Source organism: Struthio camelus, chromosome 1 (genome assembly GCF_040807025.1).
Source record: "Struthio camelus isolate bStrCam1 chromosome 1, bStrCam1.hap1, whole genome shotgun sequence".
Classification (NCBI taxonomy): Eukaryota; Metazoa; Chordata; class Aves; order Struthioniformes; family Struthionidae; genus Struthio; species Struthio camelus.
The window spans coordinates 124,510,275-124,516,844 of NC_090942.1; positions in this window are offsets into that span (position 1 = coordinate 124,510,275).

The window sequence follows — 6,570 nt, forward strand, 5'->3', positions numbered from 1 at the left end:
TAACTACTTTCTTTCCTTTTTCCTTCAAACAGGGCCAGCTCTGGGAACCCCAGGTGAGCTGCATCCCTCCGGCAAAGGATGGAGAAACCCTTAATTTGCACATCCTGCTTGGGTCTAGGAGACAGAGGGCAAGCACTCAGTGTTGTGAAGGCGGGAGTCTGTCTGGGCATGCTCAGAAGCCACGTTTTCAGGCTCTGGAAAGTCATACTGCCAAAAACTGATGTGTCTATAGTTGCCCCTGGGATTAGGAGTTTTGCTGATCACAGCTGTAGAGTTCAATGCCTGAATCCTTTAGTGGATCCAGTTGCAACTACCACAGGACTTGGGTCAAGGCATAAGAAGCCTTAACCTGTCACTGAGATACAACAGTTGAAAAGAACAATTCTGCAACCTTTGTTATGTACCATAATGGTAGAGAGAGACTCTATTGCTGTCTGCATCATGACCTACACACCTATCATGTCTCAATGTTAATAAAGCTCATTTATGTTTTAAAAACGAGTATCAGTCTCAAGTTTATTTTCTAGGCAGTCAGTGTGTGATCATTTACTCTGCCGAGTTAAACAACAAACAGAGGACAATGCTAAGTGTTTTACAGCTAGGATAGCAGTAATCTCTCTAATCTCTCTTTTTTGTCTTTGCAAAGCTCCGTTTAGAAAGAATCTATAGAAGCATTTATTTTAATTACTTTAAAAAGATTTGGAACATCAAGTCTGTTCCCAGGGCTTTATTCCACATGGAATTGTTCCTGCTTAACCTATTCTGGATTAAACCGAACAATTCTTTCCTCTGAAATAAGAATGTCTGTATGTAAATTAATCAGGAATAAGAAATAAATGTGTGTAGAGACAAGCCCTTAGGCCACCCATGTAACCTGACCATATACCTCTCCATTTCCTCCATTTCTCCATTTCCTTCCTTCTGTTTGTCATCCTAATTTTTCCAGTCAATTCTCTGACAAAACAATGCATAACCACCTCGAAGACAGCGGGGATGACGAACAACAGTCCGTGCGTTAAATTTATCAAAAACAAATGTCGAGCCAATGTACCTTTTTGTGGCAGGATAACCAGTCTTGCATAGCTACTTCTCTCCCATCGAAATACATTAGCAATGGCATCACAAAGAAAACTCTCTCCCCTTACTCTACTTCATTCTGTCCTGCAGCATTTCTTAGTCCTATCAGGGAACAGGATTTAATACAGTACTTTAGCCTTTTCTTTTTAGAACGATAACCTTTTAAAGTGTTTTAATAGTAGCCAATACAAAACAGCGCTAATTTGCAGCAGCCAACTTGTGATTTTCCAAAACATAAAATAAAAATGCATCTATTCCCCCTCCGCAAACATTTAAGCTGTGCTTAGCTTTCTATATACAAAATGGTGCAATACTGCAGTTGGCTTAAGTCAGTCTAAAACTACACTGTCACCAAAGGATATGTGGATGTACCCATGCTAACTCTGTGTTCCTGTCCCCTCTTTTGTTTTGGTACTAGTATTCAGGTGGTTGTACTAGCATTCACATGCTTGAACAGTAACTGAATCAGCTCAACTATCTCACTTTAAAAAAAAAAATAAAACAAAACACCTTGGTGAGTTTTCAGCCAGATCAGAGCTGGACTGATTCACCACATGCTCATTAACGTCAACACACAGGGAAGTGAATGAACTGGAAGAAAACTATCTCAGGAGAATGCGAAGGCCATCATTATACATTGTAGCAGATGCAGTGGCAAACTCAGTTTAAGAAGTTCCTAGCTGATCTGGTTTAAAGCCATGAACAACTGAGAAGAGGGTAAATTGTAGTGTGGAGGGGGAAATGAGAGGTAGGAAGAAGGTGAGAATTCTTAAACCAACTTTTCCACTGGAAAAAAATATAAAATCAGAACTACAAAATAGGTAATCCTATTAAAGTTACCTACACACTTCAGCTGGATTGCTTGTGTTGCACAAAGTCAGGCGCATGTATAAATCTTTGCTAGTTTGGAGCTTAAGTTAATAGAAGCTCTGCCTGCTCAGCACCCCGAGAATCAGTTCCTTTACAAATTGATTTGAACTCACAAAGTTAAGCCATGAAACAGGCTTAATTTTGTCAGGTAGTGACAGGTTGGGGAATATGCATGGGCCTTCATCAGTGTGTTTTTAGCGCTCATTACTGTAAGATCTGAACCAATCAGAATCAGAATACAATTTAATAAAAATCTTGTAACTTCCTTGTAAAATCGGAGACTCTCTTAGAGGCAGAAAACTGAGACACATCATAATTTGCTCCAAGATCACAGAGGGACCTCACTGCAGAGACGGTAACAGAACAAACTCTATATTTGATGTGATCTACTAACAAAAATACTGCTCCTGGGCTTTAAGTAGACTTTGGAGATGGCACTTAACGTGTCTTTTAATTCATGGATTTATATGCCTTAGCTAAAAAACAGAGCAGGGCAAACACTCCTCTCCCCAATGCTAAACTTTAAAGCATATACAAAATACGAGAGCTTGTTAATGATCTAGATGTGAATTCTTTTTCCAAGAGAAAAATATTGTGCTTTTTCATAACTACTTTCTTAGAAACTCCTCAACTATTTTTGCTAACATTCTTCCTCTGTAATAATAATAAAAGTCCTGCATTCAAGAACTTAATTAAGAAGTATTAAACAATCTCAATTATATATATCTCATTATCAGTTCTGTTTATGATGGTAACAAGACTGTATAAAGCAAAAAAATACAAATAAAAGAAAGATTAATCAGGGTAAGCAATGAATGATAGTTGTTTCTGTGGTATTAAAGGAAAGAATGCCCATTTTTAAATTTTCCTTCTCCAACTTCTGAGAACAAAAAGGTGTTCTGTACAATTTCATCAAGCTCAGTCTTGCTCTGCTTGCTGGCAGACACTACCCTTTTTCAGGTTCATTTCTTCCTGCTGTTAGCTACACTGTAGGGCACCATCTCTGAGGTCATTATCAAAGGGTTTCTTTGTCAGTTGGGTGAGCTCTCTCCTCAGCCCTCCACAAAGCTAAGGGGATCAGTGCTGTCCCACTCAAACCCACATAGGTCACCATGCCAGATCCGCAGTTATTATGAATTACACTAGTTCTACAGGCTCCAATGGACCTCTGCCAGTTTAACCTTATCTGATGATCTGGCTCCATGAGAACAGGTCTCAAATGACTCATGTCCACCTCATAGCTGGTGCATCCAGGAAGAAGTTGTTTTTCAATCTGGGTCCCAGAAATCCCAAGTACACAGTTTTATATTCCTCATAGAGCTTCTTCTTGCTAGGAAACACGGAATAAAGTACGTGTTCGACTAAGATACTTGCTTAATACATACCCCATGTCACACAAACCACCGTGTGACACAAAGCTCGCAGGCTGAGCTAGAGCATTCGGTCTGCCAGCTCCCTCTATAGGCACTTCCACAAAGCGGCAGAACCGAGTCGGACACAGCAACACTGGCTGAGGAGAAGACAACTCAAAAATTCAGCAGGAACTGGTTTACAAAACAAATGGGTTTAAATTTAGTTATTTGGTTGAAAATCAGAAAAAAAGCCTTTTTTTCACCAAAGTGCTTTTATTCAGAAGAGTATTTGATTTTGCTTTGTACATGCAAAACACCATTTTAAGAGTAACACCCAAATCCTAAAATAAGTTTTGAAAAAACACTTTGAAAAAATAACTTTGAAATTTATCATCTCTAACTGCTATTGCCTAGTAAATACAATGATGCCAACACATTTCTGTATACAAACAAGTATATGACCGCAAATTCTAAACTAGGTATCTAATCAGCAAATTAGTTTGGCTTAAAAAGTTAGCTAAAAGCTTTCTAGGGTGAATTATAACAATAAAGTTAAGCAGGTTCCCAAGCAATAGTAGAATAAAGCTCTAGAGTGTAATTAAACAGCATAACTGAGGAATTATTTTAAAATATGATTTTCAAGAAATCAGTTTCCTTTAATAAATAATCATTCCACTGTGTCTGCCCCTGCAGTTGATTTTGCCTTCCAAAATGTATTTAATCAGCTCACATGAAGTTGTGGCTACACACATGAGAACTTGTACGTCATATCCTCGCACTGCAAGTACAGTTCCACTGCTCAAATATAAATATATAATACTGTTTTAATCTGCCAGGGGAGGTCCTGGTCCAGTTTTGTGAAAATTAACCTTCGTACCTGCAATGCAGCTTGCACTGAAGGCAGGCATGGGGATCTGCCCAACCGAGTAACTTGTGGGATAATGGGTTAGGGGCTTCTGGGAACTGTTACAGTAGATCTGGAAAAGACTCCTCTGTATTTTGGTTGACTAATACTTTCCATTATAAAGGACTCTCTCTTTGGGAAGTATTAACACCTCTGTTGTTTGTAGCAGGCCTTTGATATTTAGCAGGGGAAATCCCAGAGGCTATAGTGGTACCTATTCATTGCCCAGAGAAACGTGAGTCAGTTTTACCTGTATTGTAAAGTATTAAAAAGGCTGGGGCTCTGATTCACGAACAAAGGCAGATTAAAATCAGGCTGCCACCCACATCTGTCTGGTCTGCCCCCACTGTGCGGGTGGCTCAACTGCTCTTGAAACATCAGCTGAATTGCCACAAATCAGAGCCTGGCGTGTTTAATAAAAGACAGGAACTTTCAAGTCAGGAATTTTCAAGACAGGAACAAGGTGGACAGCTTTAGGAAGAAATTTTTACTGCCTTTCAATTTTAATCTGCCTATAACTGTGATGGGCCTTTCTCCTGTTACAATTGCTAAACGTTGTAGACAACCTGGTATAGGCTGTGAGGCCAAAGCGGCAGTGGGCGCTTTTTTTCTGAACACAGGAGCACACTGTCAGAAGAGTCACCAGGGGCTTCCTCCAGCAAGCCCCGCTCCAGTTCCTCATACAACTCCAGCAAACGGCATAGCCCTGTCAGTTGGCTCTCTCTCCCCACGCTACTTGGGGCAACAAATGTAGCAGGAACTGTGCACAGCTCCTTCAGTGAGAGAGAAAGCAGTCGGGATAGTTAAAGAAGAGCTCTTCATACTGGACCCGATGGCTGATGCCACCACCTCACATACCGCTGCTAGCCTTCCCCAAGGCTCCTGGGCAGAGGGCTGTGCTCTTCTAGCTGTTGGGTGGAGAGGGAATGAGCTATTGCTTCCTCAGTGCCTCTAGCCCAGCACACAGGCCTGTCCTGTCCTTACAGTTGGGATGCAACAGCTACAGACAGTGAGACTACGCTGGAATAGGGAGACAGTTTTCTGTAGAAAATGTATGGTGTAAATCCTTCTGAATAAGTGTCTCAGAATCCTTGGCTGCTTTGGAGTTACATGGCAAGTTCAATTCAATTTCAGATGACCTATTTTTGTTCGCAGTGTTCCCAGTCTGTCTCTGTTTGCATCCTGAGCTGTTAGTATCAGCTTGCCTACATAAGGAAATGAGCATTCAGTACGTGATGATGATTCAATACTGCTCTGAGTATGCGCTGAAGGGTGCTTTCTAAGTGGCCCAGCAAGCAATTCTCAGAGAATACTTCTACGTCCTCAAGGGAAATCAGGTTGTAATAGCTAATATATTGTAAATTAACTTTCTAGTTGGCTGAATACTACCTTCTCATGTGTACAAGTCATATATTTTAGTTGGAGAACTCATGCATTTCTTGGTTTAAAAAACGTTTTGCAGGTTATATTTGCTTCTCATTTTTACTGATGAAAGGTACCTGTCTTTTTGACTATACTCTTTATACAAGAATCACATAAATAAATGTCTCTGCCAGCACTTAACGTAACAGATCATAATAACCATGGCTATGTGGAATTATTTCTGAAAATACAGTTAAGCTCATTTAACTATGCTGCCAATATCTTTCATTTGCTTTCAAGTCACTGTATCTGCAGCACCCAACAATTGTACAGGTTAACAACAGTAAGATTTCAGTTATACCAAATGGTATATAAATTTTAAGGTCAGCTCTATGAATATCTGCAACTATGTTACTTACATGCAACCTTTTCTATTTTAAGGTATTCATTTAACAATGCATTGTAGTTTAAAAGTCTATTATAATAATAAAGTCTTTCTAATAACTGTTGAAGGATGTTTAATGTCACTAAATAAAGCTAAGAAATCTGACAAAAAATGTTGTAGATGTTATATATATACATATATCTGGATATATATAGATATCTATATATAGATATCTATATCTATCTCACAAGCTGCTGCCTGTTTTCTAATAAATAACATAGTGGGCTAATAAAAAGTGGAATGTATTACCTACCAATTCAAACTGTTTATCCAGTGCGTTGGCTCAATGCTTTTCACTGAGGGCTGCCTTTGTCTTATAAATAAATAAATAAATAAATATACACATCCATATATTTGTTATACGACTATATGAAACTTAAAACTTTCTTTTCCAAAGGGTTATTAATGCAAGTAATACATGTGCATAATATTAGGTGCATCTTGCATACATTCTGTAAGCACATTAAAATAATTGAATGTGAAAGCAGCCAAAAGACACGGTATTATATACAGTATTTTGACAAGGATAAAAGTGCAATTCCTTTTATACATTTTGTTTG